Here is a 17,629-nt window from a genome sequence, read left to right as displayed (position 1 = left end):
AAATGTATCTTCTTCTGAAGATGCAGATAATCCTAATAGGAAAATAGGGGCTGGCCCTCTGGGTTCTGTATAAATAAAGGCTTCTTAGTCTATTGCAAGCAGAGTCCAGGCCGGGATGGAATGGAGGTGTGAATCGAAGTGGGAAGTGGAGAGGGTATGTTTTTCAGGTGTTTGAAATGAGTCAAGAGCAAGCCTGGGGGAGAAGAGGGATCATGCCAAGAAGACAGAACAGCCTGAGCATCCCAGGGGCAATGAGGGCCCCAGGAATCGTAAGCAGCTGGGTTGGGAGAGTCCGATTGTAGGAGAACAGAGCAGGGCTCTGGAACTCCAGGGCAGGGACACAGGCAGGAAATCTGCAGGTGCCATTGATGTGCATGGGCTACAGCTGAGCCAGGGTGGAGCAAACAGGCCTGGAAGTCCGAGCATGCAGGGATATGGAATTAGGAAGTTTAACTTAAGACACAATGGAGAAGAAAAGCCACCGAAGTGAATCTGATCTGAAGGGAGGGAGGGATTCTCCTGTTATTTTTATGCCCCTTCCTGGTGTGGCAAACACAGGGGATGTCAAGGGGGACTGACGCCCAGGATTTACATTGAGAGAGTGAAAGTGTGGATAGCCAGCTTGGTGAATCCCTAGGTGGGCTGGTGTGAGGCCAACGAGGGCATGAGGGAGAGAGGGGAAAGCCAGCCAGCGTTTGAGGGCCTACGAGTCAGCCCAGAAAGTTATGCTGAGCTATTGAAATCATCCAGGTGGCAAGAGGATTCGATTCGGTGGCATTCTTCCCATGTGACATGTTTTCTTCTCATGTCACTGCTAAAACCTCTCAAATCTGAGTTGGAAGGTAGAGCAGCTACCATTTGAATGAGGGTAGTGGGGGCCAAGACAATCCTACTTTTAATCAGGTTGCTGGGATCAGATGTCTGAGTCCATGGAGTCAAGAGATAGATTTATTCATTCATTTGCTCATTCACTCATCTGCTTGTTCAACAAATATTATTATAAGCTGGGTCCTACCGTTTGGGTGACTTGATACAACTCATTTTGCCCATCAATAGGATGGCCATGAACTACAATGCACATACATTCCTGTCCTCTTCAGCACAACAGCCAGCAGGAGAGGGGGATGAAGACAAAGCAGAGGCAGGCGAGGAAGCAGACGAGCCAGGGACCCCTGAAGGGGCCGGACTAGGAGACTCCAGCAGTGCCTCAGCTTCATCATCTGGCTTCTCCCAGTCCCTTCCCCTGGTGCCTGGTGCTCCACCCAGCCCTGACCACTAACTGAGCATGCCCACACCCACACGTGAACTGAGACTAAAAAAACCACCAACATTTACTGAGAACTTCCAATGTGCCCGGGGCTAGGCTAGATGCTTTATGGTCAAGGTCACATTTATCCTCGCATCCACTCTATCGAGTAGGCGCTGTCTTCACTTTTGTGCAGATGAGGAAATTGGGGTTTAGAGTGGTTAAACAGTCAGTGGTGGTGTTTCCTGCACTATTGGAAGTTTCTTCTGTCTACAGAAAAATGTTGGCTTTCACAGGAAGTCAAGCCAAATGGGTTGGAGTTGGTATTAGTTCCCCAGGGCTGCTGTAGCAAAGCACCACAAACTGGGTGGCTTAGAACCGTGGGAATGAACAATGGGACTCATGGTTCTGGAGCCCAGAAGTTAAAGACCACAGTGTCAGCAAAGCCAGGCTCCCTCTGAAGGCATTAGGGAAGGATGTGTTCCCTCATTTCTAGTGGTTCCTTGGCTTGTGGCAGCAGAAGTGTAATCTTTACATGATGTCCTCCCTGTGTGTGTGTGTGTGTGTGTGTGTGTGTGTGTCTACACTTCCCCTTCCTATAAGGGCTCCAGTCATATTGGAGTAGGGACTGACTAGAGGCTGTACCAGCATGATCTCGCCTTAACTGATTGCATCTACAATAACCCTATTTCCAAGTAAGGCCACATTCTGAGATCCTGGGGTTAGGACTTCAGCATCGCAATTTGGAGGGAGACAATTCAACTCAACTCGTGCCAGAGCTGTTGGGGCAGATGGAGGAATCCTAGTTGTTTTGTGACCTATTTTTATACGGTCCCAGAAGGACCACACAGTTTACTGCTACCTGTGTGAGTGCAGTGGGGGAAGTCTGGGAATTGAGGGGGAAAGGAGGCTCTACCAACTCTTCTCTTCTACTTGTGAGCCTCACCCAGGGTCAAGCGGTGTCTGCTTCTCCTGAAGGGGATACAGAGGCCCCACCCGCCCCCCATCTTGTGAGGACTCATATGTTCTCTGTGCATATAAGTTTTTTTTTTTTTCCTTTCTTGAGATAGAGTCATGCTTTGTCACCCAGGCCAGAGTGCAGTGGTGCAATCTTGGCTCACTGCAACCTCCACCTCCCGGGTTTAAACGATTCTCCTGCCTCAGCCTCCCAAGTAGCTGGGATCACAGGCTCAGAGGCATGTGCCATCATGCCAGCTAATTTTTTGTGTGTGTTTTTAGTAGAGACAGGGTTTCACCATGTTGGCCAGGCTGGTCTCGAACTCCAGACTTCAATCCACCTGCCTCGACTTCCCAAAGTGCTGGGATTACATGTGTGAGCCACCATGCCCAACCTCTCTGAGTATTTTCAATATGCAGTGAGTGGAATCTGGATTCGGAAACTGTGGATACAGATGGCCAACTATACCTGGTTCAACCCACTATTTTATGACAGAGGAAACCCAAGTCCAGCTCACACATCCAGTTCGTGGTCAAGGAATGTAGGCTCCCAGCCCAGAGTTCCGCTGCCCTGCAGTTCTTCTGTATATTCCACCCTCCAACTGTGACTGGTTGGAGTAGTGGTGGCTGGAGAGCATTTCCATTTGTGTCACACCTAATCTGGGGCCAAGCAGGAATCAGCAATCAAACAACAGTGTCATTAGTTTCCAGACTTTCATGGTCTCAAGTTAAAATGGAGCCTTTTATTGCTTCTCCATGGAAGCCACCTCTGTCTATTGCTTCCTATATCCTAAAAATAAGACAATTCCATAGTTTATTTTTAAAGAAAAATGAAAAAAGAGAATGAGATAGAGCCCTCATATGGATTCTCATAAAAATCAAAGAGACCAGGAGGGTGAGGCTGAGGGCATATTAAATTTCAGGCCTGCTTGCTGATATCCTTTGGATCAAGGCCCACGGGTCACATTCTCTTCCTGGCTTCTATATATAGTACCGACAGTTAGACTGGCCTTTCCTCCAGAGGACAGCTCCACGCTGCTAGATGTGCACCCGTGGGAATTTTGATAAAAGGCTGCTCTAGTTTGCATTTTCTCTCTTCATAGTTGGTGCTAGAACCAGTTCTAAAATCATGGATTTTTTTTTCTTCAGATTGTTACTTGAAGTGTATAATAAAAAAAGGATTGCTTTCCCAGCCTTCATGGCTGCATACTTCAGAAAGGGAACGTGATTCTATTTAAAGAGATGATGTAAACTATGACCGCATATGTGTTTACAAACACGTGTCATGTCTAAGTTTCCAACTCTTAACTAACAATAAGCTCATGAAGAGCTGCTAGCTAACTCGAATATTTACGCGTGGCCAACAGAGACAGAAATATCTTGTTTAGATGGCTGACACTGACACTGGATGCCGGAAGTTTCTGACAAGCATCTTTCTCTCACTCTCCCCTTAGCCAGTCTCTGCACCTCCCTGTGGCTGCAGTTTTCTTTTCCTTTAACCAGTGGCTTCCTGTTTACTGCTCACATCAGTGTGTTGGACCTTTCCCTGGGCCTTCCCATAAAGCCTTAGTGGTGAGTGCTGGAAGCTAGATCACATGCACACAGATGGCTCTTCCAAATGAAACTGATTTGGAAATTTATTGCTGTGGCATTTCAAAAATTATGTGTATTCTTCACTCCCTATTTTAACATGGAAAAGCTAAAAATTGTTCATTAATTGGGAGGAAAAGATTGTGAACATTTTATTTATTTAAGAAACCAGGCCAGGCATAGTGGCTCACACCTATCATTCTAGTGCTTTGGGAGGCCGAGGTGGACGGATCACCTGAGCTCAGGAGTTTGAGACCTGCCTGGCCAACATGGTGAAACCCCGTCTATACCAAAAACATAAAATATCAGTTGGGTGTGGTGGTGTGCACCTGTAATCCCAGCTACTCAGGAAGCTGAAGCAAGAGAATTGCTTGAACCTGGGAGGCAGAGGTTGCAGTGAGCTGAGATGGCACCGCTGCACTCCAGCCTGAGAGACAGAGCAAGGCTCTGTCAGAAAGAAAGAAAAAAAAAAAAAAGGAGGGAGGGAAGGAAGGAAGGAAGGAAGAAAGAGAAAGAAAGAAGAAAGAAAGAAAGAAAGAAAAGAAAGAAAGAAAGGAAGGAAGAAAGAAACCAATTAACAAATTAGAGGCACAGAAATCTAAAGCCAAGAATCTGGGGGGAAAATCTTTCAAAATAAAAGGGGTAGTATTTATCAGCACCATAAAATAGGGTAAGAATTTAGAAAATAAAAATTTAAGAAAAACAAGGTAGCCCTTAACATCACCTATGAAATTGTCCTCTCAAAACAAATGAATCAGCCATGCGCGGTGACTCAAACCTGTAATCCCAGCACTTTGGGAGGCCCAGGTGGGTGGATCACCTGAGGTCGGGAGTTCGAAACCAGCCTGGCCAATATGGCAAAACCTCGTCTCTACTACAAATACAAAAATCAGCCTGGCGCAGCGGTGGGTTCCTGTAATCCCAGCTACTTGGGAAGCTGAGGCAAGAGAATCTCTTAAACCTGGGAGGCGGAGGTTGCGGTGAGCCGAGATCACACCATTGCACTTCAGCCTGGGTGACAGAGCCGGACTTCATCTCAAAAAACAAAAAAACAAATGAATCAAACCTCTGGATCTAATCACCCATTGACAAGAAATCCGGGAGACAGATGAACATGTTAAATGGCTGCAAAGCATTGCCATTCACAATATCTAGAGCACGGGATCTAGACCAGTAGGACAAAATCTAGTTTCTTCAGCAAGTATATGAGAAAGTACAGAAGTGGGGGCGGGAATATCAGAGGGTCGGTCATTCTATGAATGACATCAAATATCAATCACTTGCGATGTTCAGACCTTATTATGGAGACAATGGGAGGTTTGAACATTAACTGGATATTTGATTATGTTAAGGAACCATTGTCAAAATTTAACACCATGATAACAATATTGTGTTTACATATTTTAAAAGTAATTCCCTTTCTTTTCGAAGGATATATTGAAATGGTTACAGAGGAGAGATCCTGGATTTGCCTCAAACAATGTACTGGGCAGGAGATAGGCAGGAGGACAGATGAAGCAAGAGATCCTTGACTTGTTCATAGCGGGAGCGGGGATTTGAGTGCATGAGGAATTATGAGGTTGCTCTACCTACTTATTTATATGTTTGAGATTTTGCATGATAAGACAAAAATGATAGCATTGCTTAAAGCAAAAATATGGAATCCAGCAATATCCCCCAAAACTGGCTGTATTAAAGGAACAAATCAGAGGTGGCACAGGTGTAGGTTGCTGGACGTCCTCAGGTCCCCTCTGCTACCTCCTGTCACCTTGCCTGATGCCTCCCATTTCACTTTTTCCTCCCAAGTGTCCCAGGCCTGGATGTTCAGGGAGACTCATCAAGATCCGCTGGAAGGTATGTGAGTGCGTGAGGCATGCACCAGCCCTCATGGAGGACGCGCTGGAGTTCTCAGCCCCCTTCTTGCTCCTTGGGGCCCTCCCGCTTCCTGGCCGTGGATGGAGATTTTTTTTAGAGACAGAGTCTCACTGTCACCTAGGCTGGAGTGCAGTAGCATGATCTTGGTTCACTGCAACCTCCGCCTCCTGGGTTCAAGCGATTCTCTTGCCTCAGCCTCCTGAGTAGCTGGGATTACAGGCACGCGCCACGATGACTGGATAATGTTTTGTATTTTTAGTAGAGATGGGGTTTCACCATGTTGTCCAGGTTGGTTTCAAACTCCTGGCCTCAGGTGATCCACCCTCCTTGGCCTCCCAAAATGCTGGGATTACAGGCGTGAGCCACCGTGCTCAGCCATCAATGGAAATTTAAAACAAATTTTTAAAAAGATTTTTATTCTAAGCAACTTACTTCTCTTTGCTCATCCTCAGCCTATTGTGGCAGTTCCCTGAGGATTCCTTCCTTTCTTTCTTTCATGAAGCACAGCTCTTTCCCTGAGGAATATAGTCTCAGTTTTAAAATCAGGGCTGTAGATTGCAGAAGTGGCCAGCTTCTCCCCTCAACAGGTGAAGTCCATTTCCTGAGCCCTTTGATCTGGAATGACCTTGCGACCTGGAACCAGCAGACAGCCTGAGGGAGGCATACACATTCTGAGCCAGGGCCTCAGGAGGCCTGGAGGTGCCACTTTGCTTTTCTTGGAACATGACCTCCTTGAGAACGCTCCCAGGCCTGACTCTGGGGTGAGAAGACCACACAAAGCAGAGCTGAGCCACCAGGATGAGGCCCCTAGATCACCCAGTTCCCAGCTGACCACAGATCATGAGTGATCCCAGCAAGACCAGTCAGGCCAGCGCACAGCAGAAGCAGCCGGCGAGCCTAGAGTTCTGAGCTTGGTAGACAGTTGTGGTTCTAAGGTATTCACTTGGGGATTTTTTTAAATGCAGAAACAGCTAAGAGATATTACCTGCAATTATTAATACTTTCCTACCGCATGGTCCAGTTGGGTGGTTACTAAGGAGTAATAGGTACTTGACCAGAGTGGTCATCAAGAAGATGTATTAATTAATATGTATTAATACTCTTCGTCAAGAAGAGTATTAATAAAGACTTAGAGGTCAGAGAGGTCTTCCCAGAGCAAGAGATGCCTAAATTGAGACCTGAACATGAGTAGAAATTAGCCAGGGAAAGGATGAAAAAAGATTTCCAGGGAAATGGAACTGTGCCCAGAAGACTGAAGGCACTAGAATAAATGAATGAATGAACAGATGAATGAATGAATGAATGGATGAATGATAATTATTAATGTAACACCTTTGAATCAAAGACCCTTACAGTAAAGGACAGATATGCTCCAGGTTGCAATAAAATGAAGCTTTTAGCTTCCATCTGAATTGTCTGGGTATTTTGTCTTTGAGATCTTTAAGTCTAACCCTCTCAGGAAGGTAAGCTGAGCCCAAAGTACAGGCTGCTTAGTTTCGTAGAGATTCAAGTACACATTTACCCACCATGAGAAAATGAGTTCCTTAGGGGCCATGGATTGTGTATTTTAGTATTCCTAGACCTACCAGTTACCTGGCACCAAGTGTGAGAGTAAATAAACAAGCCACTGTGTTACTGACAAGGCTTTAGAGTTCGTGAAAAATTTAAATCCCCAGGGACATTTTCAGCATACTTTTTTTTTTTTTGAGACAAGAGTCTCACTCTGTCACCCAGGCTGAAGTGCAATGGTGTGATCTCGGCTCACTGCAACCTCCGCCTCCTGAGTTCAAGCAATTCTCTTGCCTCAGACTCCTGAGTAGCTGGAACTACAGGCATGCACCACCATGCCCAGCTGACTTTCGTATTTTAATAAAGTCAGGGTTTCACCATGTTGGCCAGGCTTGTCTTGAACTCCTAACCTCAGGTGATCCACCTACCTTAGGGTCCCAAAGTTCTCATACCCTCATACAGGTATGAGCCACCACACCTGGCCTTCATCGTACTTTTTATTAATACTGTAGGCCCAAATTTGCTCATGCCCTGTCACCAGTCTCTGCCTAGACCTTAGTATATATAAATATCACTTTATTCAAACAGCCTTTGCTTTAGTTTCGTCGGTCTTACATGCTATCCTGCTGTGTTCATTTTGATCATCCCTCGAACGTTTTAAAAATCAGCACCTCCTGAACTTCTCACTAGGAGGAGTTTGATCCTTCATCTCTGTGCTTTCCTGTGTTAGAGAATGATTAGAGCTTCCGGGGCCATGAACCCACGTTACATTCAGTCTAGTTTCAAGAAGGACAATGCCTCGAAAAGGCTCAGGGTGGGAACCATGCAATGCTAGAACTGAAATAGAAATACGCCAGTTTTCAGCAATGATTAACCAACTTATACATCTTTCTGACATACTGGAGAGAAAGCAGCTAGATAGCCTCTGATTTTCTTTTAATTAAAGAAAAGACCTACGAGATACAAAAAACTAAATTAACCTACATGTTTCAGCTGTGGATTTACAGAGATAAAACTCGGGGCTCACATGTATCCATTCCTAATGTCTGACAGAGTGGCGAGCAAAGGAGGAAAGATTAATAGATATTTAGACAGGCAAGGGGCATTAAAGATCACGTAGTTACATATACCTGTCCTTTACATGCACTCATTTTACAGAAAAGAAACTGAGTCAGGGAGAAGCTAAGCATGTGCCCAAACTCGGAGAGCTACATGTATATGTACAGTTTCATTATCTTGACTGTTGGTGATGGTTTCTCAGTGGATATATAAGTCAACACTTATCAAATGATATACTTCAAATACGTGCAGTTATTTTATGTTAAGTATGCCTCAATAAAGTTTTCTTTATGAAAAGAATAAAGGTAAGATAAAGGGGGAAAATCCCAAATCACTATTGAACTGTAATCTTTAAAAATCCAGCTATTGACATGTTTTCCAACAAATTAATTATTTGACGGAATAAGAGGGAAGAAGAACTCATAAATCAAAAGCAATGTAAGGGACCTATCTATCAAATGCAACGCATAGATTTATTTGAATCCAGATTCAAGCCAGGAGCGGTGGCTGACATCTGTAATCCCAGCACCTTGAGAGGCCGAGGCAGGTGGATCACTTGAGGTCAGGAGTTTGAGACCAGACTGACCAACATGGTGAAACCCCATCTAGTAGAGAAATTACAAAAATTCACCGGGTGTGGTGGTGGGCACTTATAATCACAGCTATTCAGGAGGCTGAGGCGGGAGAATCGCTTCAACCCGGGAGGCAGAGGTCATGGTGAGCCAAGATCGCACCACTGCACTCTAGCTTGGGTGACAGAGTGAGACTATATCTCAAAAATAAATAAATAAATAAATAAATAATTGAATCCAGATTCAAACAACTCAACTTTAATATAAAATATTTATGAGAACATCAGGAAAATGTATACACTGACTGAATATTTGATGATTTTAAGGAATTAATGGCTTTTTTAAACCATGATGATGATATTGTGATTTTGCTTGAAAAAATTGAAAAGGAGGCTTTTTAGAGAGATACAGACTGAGTTATTTATTGATGAAACATTAGGATGCCTGTCATTTGCTTCAAAACAATCCAGTGGAGACATTTGAAATGTTAAGAAATTATTATTAAGATTTTTGATGTGAACATGGTATTCTGGGTAGTTTTAAAGAGTCCATATATATATATATATGGTTTTTTTTTGAGATGGAGTTTCACTCTTGTCACCCAGGCTGGAGTGCAATGGCGGGATCTTAGCTCACGGCAACCACTGTCTTCAGGGGTTCTCCTGCCTCAGCCTCCTGAGTGGCTGGGATTACAGGCATGCACCAGTACACCTGGCTATTTTTGTGTGTGTGTGTGTTTTTAGTAGAGACGGGGTTTCATCATGTTTGGCCAGGCTGGTCTCGAACTCCTGACCTCAGGTGATCCGCCCACCTTGGCCTCCCAAAGTGCTGAGATTATAGGCGTGAGCCATTGCACCTGGCCTAGAGTCTTTCTTTGTATTTTTAAGATGCCTAATGACATCTTTACAGATGCAACGATGTGATATTTGGAATTTGCTTCAAAATAAACTAAGCAGTGGGGAGTTGGTGGGGATATAGATGGTCATTGTTGATGCTGCTTATGGACACGAGGTAGTTCAGTGGGAGGTTCCTCTCTGGCTTGGTAGATATTTGACATTTTCCAAGATACAAAGTTTTAAAACCAAGGCTATAAAGTTATTGATTCATGTCTGGAGTATAAATTGGTGTTGGCCCATCGTGTGAAGGGCTACTGAAGAACTGGGCACACACACAAAACTAGGGAAATGGCACACAGATTCCAAATGGAAATGGGAGAACCGTGTTTGTTTCTAGGTCTCTGTGAGACATGCTCTGGAGTGTGGACATACAGAAAGCAGACAATAAGGTTATCAAAAAAAAGAAACCAGGAAACCCAGTGTCTTTCATGACAGATGAAAGCAATTTAACCTCCGTTACCATCAGAAGCCTTCAGGTACTGGTGTTTGAAATAAAATTAATGTGCTGGTATTTAAAGATGAAAAAGCCATCCCCAGCATATGAAGCAAAAGTTATAAGAAATTGTTAAATACTGTGTTTCTACAGTTTCCACCTAGGTCAAGGGTAAGTTTTGCCCAGAGAAAACTGAAGTTTTGTTTGTTCCAGTTCTTCATCACATCCTGTTTCAAGTTGTCCTAAAACAAAACCAGAAACAACAACCAGCACAAAAATGCCATGCCTTCAATAGTCCTCTAAGTGTTCAGAATAAAGGCTCTGGTTTTCCCTTGGGCTCAATTTTCATGATTGTGTCTCCTTTGTCACTATGTTCTTCGTCTTCCTCACTTTCAAACTGCACTTCCTGTCCAGAAACACTACACCGAAAGTTATATTTAACTTTTCATACAGAATCCCTCATGTTGCATCCAGGAAGCTGAGCCTCTAAGTGCAGGGTGGGATCACAGGGTCAAGATGTTTCCTGGATAACAGCTTCATCACTGCTCCATCCAAACTCCTAACGCCCCCGCCATCCACACCCCTGTCCTCAACTCAGAGCATGAGTAGCCACCAGCAGACAAAGGGCTCGTTTTGTGTGCGCGTTGCTGCCTCAGTGTCAGGGACACTGGATTTTGTTGACTCCCACTCATACATTCATGCAGACCATGAGTCCTAGTGCATGTCACCTGTGTAAGTGATCTTTCCCTGTCCAGTTACAGCCACCTGTCACCTGTCCACTTGTAGGTAAGACTCCAGGAGAAATTATTCCCTCCCGTCTTGAGTATAGACTCAACTGAATGGTAGATGAAGGGATCAGCAGCTGGAGATCAACAGGGCAGATTTTGACTGATAAAAGCTAGGATGGAGGATGCGGCATAGGTGATCAACCCAAGCTGGCTTGCTAACACACTCTCCATCACTCCTTCACATACATCCCTCCCCTGCCCCCAGATTCGGATCATGGAAAGTCCACTTAGAAGAAGCATGGGTTTGCAAGCATACCCTCTAAGCCAAGAGTGTAGTTGACACTGGCTTGGGGCAGACAGGGAAGAAGAGAGGTTGGTACTTCAGGGCTTAGAGCCTTTTAATAGATTACATCCTCCCAGTGGAGAACATGGACTAATCGCTGTCTCTCATGAATCATGTAGCCTGTGGAGGAGTAAGTAAGGGGTAGTAATAGACCAAGAGTATTGCTCAAGAGGTTATCAGCTCATAGGTCATAGGAGGAGTGGGGTAGGAATGTTCCTTCCTAATAAATGGGTGCATATTAGGGAGTGAGGTAGGTGTGAGGTGACTGTGAGGGTTCAGGACAAAGGAATAAAAAAAGAAAATAAGGACTCAAACTTTCCACCCTAGGAATCACAGGCTTCATGGAGGGACAAGACCAAGAATGGCCGGTGTCGGCTGAGTTAGTTATTGTTTCAAGTCAATGACTGAGTGATGACCTTTCATGTTACAGCTTTTCTGAGTAGTTGCCTAAACAGATCCTGAGTGGTGAAGCTGAAGCTTGGTGGGGGCTTTTCAAAACATGGGAACTACTTCCGACAAGGAAGCCTAGTTTCTAGTTCAAGAACTACGAGCAAAATTGGATAACTGACCCCATGATAGCCTCTGCAGTAAATCGATATGCACAGGAAATGACATGGTTTTGAGCAGCCTTCAAAGTTAACTTAAATGTTCATGATCTCACTCCAACTGAGACCAAGTACTAAATAATGAAACAGGAAGTAAAGTGCTTATATGTAGTAATCATTATGGTTATATTTAGAATTAGGTAGGCCAAATGTGTAAAATTCAATATTTATTGATTATTGTGGTGAGAAAATATTTAAATAACTCCTTGCAAGCAGGGATAGTGTCTACATTTGCTTACAATTATATTCCTAATATTATCAGAATGCCTGGTACACCACAGCCCTCCATAAATACTTGTTGAATGAAAGAATGAATGTCAACCTAGTGGGTGTTGGTAGGTATATATTGTTGCATAGGACAGTAGAGATTGGTTTTGGCAAGAGATTTTCTGCTCTCTAGGAGGACAAGGAAAAGGTTAAATAAATCTGGTTTACCAGAAGTTATAACAAGATATAGAATAAGAGCCAAGCAAGCTAGTTTGGGCTTGCAGAAGCAGTCAGATCACTGAGATTAGAAATAGAAGAGAATAGGTTTCCAGGCCTACTGATGTAAGCACCTGTGTTCCCTAACCCTGCACAGTGGGTGTTGAGATTCTTTACCCATAGAGTCAAGAAACCTCATCTGTTTCTCACTCTAAACCAAGCAGAGTGAACGTCATGGATGGAAAACATCCAGAAACACAGACGAACTTCTGCTTCTGACCAAAATGTAGTAACAAGGACTGGATTTATTGTCCCACTTGAAAAGACTGAAACACTGAAGAAAATATATGTTTTCAAGACATTGGACATCAAGGAATGAAGGACAGGGATCTCTGAGAGGGAAAAACAAACAAAACATGCCCCAATTTACTGCCTTCAGAGAGGGTCCAAGCTGTAGCACAGGGAAGGGAAGCCAGGTGGGGCCCCATCGTCTCCATGAGTTGAGTAGATGGCACTGGGAGTCCAGGGAGAACAAGGTGACTGAGTTTTCAGGGAAGAGTACTTAAGACCAAAAAACTGCACATGAAGACTCGTCATCTGCAGGAAGTCTCCCACAAGTCTTCAACTGAGTATTAATCTTCGTGTGCATACAAGGAGACTACCAGAAGCCAGATGCATATTACCCAAAAGCATTAGAGGAAATAATCTTCTAAGCTCACACAGGGCCAGAAAAGTTTCTCTTCCTACCAGTCAGTGTGAAAAACCTCACAGTTCATGGAACATCAGATAGAGGACTCAAGTGTTTTGCCTGGTACACCATATGAACTCCATAAACACTTGTTGGTTGAAAGAATGAATGTCAAGTTAGTGGGGATTGGTGGAGTATATAGTGTTGGGTAGGACAGTAGGGCAGTAGTGGAACAAAACTATCACTAGACTATCCAATGTTCTAGCCCTACCTACCAATCTTAAAAGCAAAATCTGAAAGGGCAAAACTATTTCCAAGTAACTTAACTGCATGTCAAAACGAAGTTCAATAATATTTATAGAAATATAAAAATATCCAGAACTCAAAAGGTAAAATTCACAGTCTGCCATTCAGTTAAATATTACCAGGCATAGAAAGAAGTAGAAAAATATGAGGGGAGAGTAATTAATGGAAACCTACCCAGAAATTATACAAATGATAGAATCGGTAGACAAAGACATTAAAACAGTCATTATAACTATGTTTCATATGCATGAGAACCTAGAGGAAAGATTAAACCTGGTAAGCAGAAATATGGAAGACATAAAAAAGACACAAATAAACCTTTTAGAAATATATTCTTCAATGTTTGAGATAAAAAATACTCCAGATGGGGTTAACAGAAGATTTAGATACTACAGAAGGAAAGGTTAGTGAACTTGAAGACATAGCAATATGAATTATCTGAAATGAAAACAGAAAGAAGAAAGACTAGGGAAAAAAATCAACAGAACATCAGTGAATTGTGAGGTAACTTAAAGCAACCCAATGTACATGTGATTAGAGTCCCCTAAAGGGAGTAGGGGACAGAAAAAATATTTAAGAAAATAATGGCCAAAATTTTTCTAAATTTGATGAAAACTATAAACACACAAATTTAAGTCCCATGAATTCCAAACACAAAAAACATGAAGTAAACTACACTAAGCCATATAATAATAAAATTACTTTAAATTATGAATAAATAAATAATATTAAAAGCCATCCCGGGGAAAAAGACATGTTATGCACAAAAAGAACAAAGAATGGCAGCTATCTTGTCTGAAACAAGGGAGGGTAGATGATAGGGAAGCAAACATCTGAAAAACATTGTCATCTCAGAATTCTACATCCAAAAAACATGTCTTATAAAAACAAAAGCAAAATAAAGACTCTTTCAGATATACAGAAGTTGAAAAAATTCATCACCAGCAAACCTGAACTACAAGAAGTGGTAAAGTATGTCATCTAGGCAGAAGAAAAATGATACTAGATAGAAATCTGGATCCGTGCAAAAGAAGGAAGAGTACTGGAAATGGTAACTATATAAGCAAATTTAACATATTTTTTTCTAATTATTTTAATCTCTTTAAGAGATTATTGGAAGTTTAAAAAATAATAATATTATATTGTAGACTTTTAAACATGTATACAAATAAAATGTATGATGTCAATGGCACAAAGGCTGGGAGAGGAGAAATAGAAGTACACTGTTGCAAGTTTCTCATACTATAATTGACATGATATAATATTACTAGAAGATAGACTGTCATAGGCTAAATCATAAAGCAACCACCATTAAAACACAATAGAGTTTTAGCTAATAAACCAACAAAGGAGATAAAATGAAATTATTTAAAAACGCTCAACTAGTCCAAAAGAAAACAGAAAATGAGAAAGAACAAAGAACAGATGATATAAAACATGTAGCAAGATAATAGATTTAAATCCATCCATATCAATAATCATATTACACATACATGGTCTAAATAGGACAACTAAAAGGCAGAGATTTTCAGACTGGGTTGAAAAAAAAAAACAAGACCCAACTATATTATGCATTGTCCCGCACCCCAAACCCAGATATTTTGTAATCCTTTAATCTACAATGTGCTGCTGGTACCTGGACAACTGTACCCTTCTCTTGCTATTTCATCTAGAACAGTTCTTTCTCCACCCAATGAGCCTCTATTCCTGAAATATTTTATGAAACAATATTTAACTTTAAATTTCTCCTTCTGCAATGACTCCTCGCTACTGACCCATCCAACTCAAACTTCATTTTAAGTAACTGTATTTTTGCCCAATTCCTTTCTGTCTCAAAGTGCAAACCACCTTGGTTGACCTTCATTCTTTGCAACACACATGGGCAGAGTGTGGGTGCCTCTTCCACATTATGCACCATTTAGAAAGACATACGAAGTTTATGGACAAAAGTATTTCTGCCTATTCTCTGCTTTTGCCCTTTCTTAGTCCCTGGGCTTTTTCCATCCTGGAAAAGATGCCCATAATGGCCCATTCTTAATTCGAAAATAGAGTGAAGAGCCAGAAAGGGAAGGATTGGGAAGGGCTAACTTCTCTCATTCCAATGCCACAATGAGGTAAGGCTCAGTTTGGGGAAGCTTTTATTTTAGCCTATAATGTGATTTGTCTCAATATTTCTATGAGCTAGAGAGAGAGGAAAAGGGAGAAAGAATTCTATATGGTCATATAAGTGGAAGAGTATGCCCATAATTAGAAGGTCCCATGTTTGAGATGTTTCTGCAGAAGCTGAATGGGTTGCCACCCTGCCTTGCATTCGTGTGGTAGAGCAGTTGTTCTCTGGGCACAGGTAGCTGCTCAGTAATGGCTTTGATTTAGCCTGTCCCATGAGAATCAACCATTCAGCCAACCAGAGCAGGTTCTCTGCACTAAGCATATGGATCACACTAGAGGAACTGAGAGACACAGAAGGCTTCAGGGAAGAGGTAATGTTTGAACTAGGCCTTCAGAGTCTTCAGGGAAGAGTCATTTCCTGTCTCTAGGCCTCAATTTTCTTGTCATTAAAATGAGGAAATTGGATGGTCCCCAATTTCAACATTAGCTCTTCCCATAGGCAAGAGAAGGTCTTTCCCAGTAAAAATTGCTCAGCCCACCCACAGGCAGGAGGTGCTGTCCCTGGAGAAGCGTCCCTCCCCGACTCCACCATCTTATTCCGTGTGGACCATTTGAGGGGCTGGGCAAGCTTAAAGTCATCATCAACGGCTCCAGTCAAACACTTAGGGAATAATTAGTTATACTTTTAACGTCTGATCTGGGTATAAACACTGTCTCCTTGTTCATTTCTTTAATTTTGAAATGGTTATGACTCACCAAACTTCTTCTGATTAGTTGTGAAAGGTCACTTCCAGGCCACAAAGCCATAGACTATATTAATAAGGACTTCTTGCTTCAAAGACCAGTTATTAGATAGCAACTCCTAGTAGGTTACTTTCCCAACTATAAAATGTGGCTGGTCATAAAACCTATCTCAAAGTTAATGTAGGGGAAACAGTACAATGCCTAAGCATTTAACATGTGTTATTATTAGTCATCTTTTAAAGACACAGTTACGCCAGTTTTAAATGGTCATGGAAAATCTTGCTTTCTATGTCTTACTTGGGGATACTGTAAAACTTCAAGTCATGAATGTTAAAACATACAAAAATATATCTACTAATACATTGGAACACTACCTGCAAGTCTCTATTGAGGATTGAGAAAAATGGGTTTGGTGGGTTTGCTGGGTTGAGAAAAATGCTGCTTGGTGAAGGTCTTTTACCATTTCATTAACTAAACTTCCTTAGATTGGCATCATGAACAAACCAGTATTGTGTAACTCTGCTCCATAATGAGTGAGGTGAGAGCAGTCGTCGGGATCTAAAAGGCCTCATTCAATTGCCCTGAAGGAGATGGGCTTCAGTGCCCCCAGGCTTTGTTAATGAGATTTCTGGCTACAGCCAAATGAAGAGGTCAAAAAAATCCTCTTCTCAAAAAGCAGCTATAAAACTGAACAAAATTGGCAAAAACAACAATTTCAGTGCCCTGCAAATTGATCAAAGGGATATAACAACTTAAGAAGCATTTATGCACAAAAAACTACTAAAAACAGTGGGAGTCTGTGGCATTCTTGCCTGGGGCTGCTTCCATTTCCACTCCCCAGGTAGGTGAAGAGAATGTTTTGCCAGAGCAGGTGGGCCATGAGGTCCGGCAACTTCACTGCCACCATGAAAGGGGATTGCTTCATTTGGAGCCGTGGAGGACACCCACATCCAAGATGGTCTAGAAACGACCATCTTGGCAGTGGGCAAGGGGTGGCTTTAGTAGCCTAAGGTGCCTTTCTGATCGAGACAAGTATATTTACGGTTATCTGTGTGTTTGTGCAGAAGAGAGTGAAGACATTCCAAGGTAGCCACACTCATGGTCAGCCATGAGGCTGTACACAAGACACAGAGGGAATGCAGGTGAAAAGTAAAAGCTTGAGAAAGGCTTGAAAATGACCTGAATTTTTAATGTGTCCCTTGTCCACTCACAGAGGATAGAAACTTTATTAATTTGAGGTTCTTAAGCAAAGCCTGTGTCAAGTCTAACCCCTGGAATCAAAAAGCAGACATTATCATATTGAAGTGAAAACTGTAAATGAAAAAGTGTCTGAGATAGATCTTAATGGACTTAGAAGTTAATGTTGCCAAGGTTGAGGATGTGCTTGGGAAAAAGAAACACAAGTTACAGTAGGACCTATGGCCTGTGCTTCTTCCAAAGAGGGTTTTGAGGACTTCAACATTTAAAGGGGAAAGAGTGGTAAGGAGGGAAAGGAGGAAGGAAGAAAAAAAAAAGAAAACAAGGAAGGGAGATTCTTGTAAGGCTT

The sequence above is a fragment of the Aotus nancymaae genome, unplaced genomic scaffold (genome assembly GCF_030222135.1).
Source record: "Aotus nancymaae isolate 86718 unplaced genomic scaffold, 86718_ANA_hifiasm-v0.15.2.pri h1tg000131l, whole genome shotgun sequence".
Lineage (NCBI taxonomy): Eukaryota > Metazoa > Chordata > Mammalia > Primates > Aotidae > Aotus > Aotus nancymaae.
The sequence above is the reverse complement of the archived record's forward strand: the minus strand, read 5'-3'. Positions refer to the sequence as shown.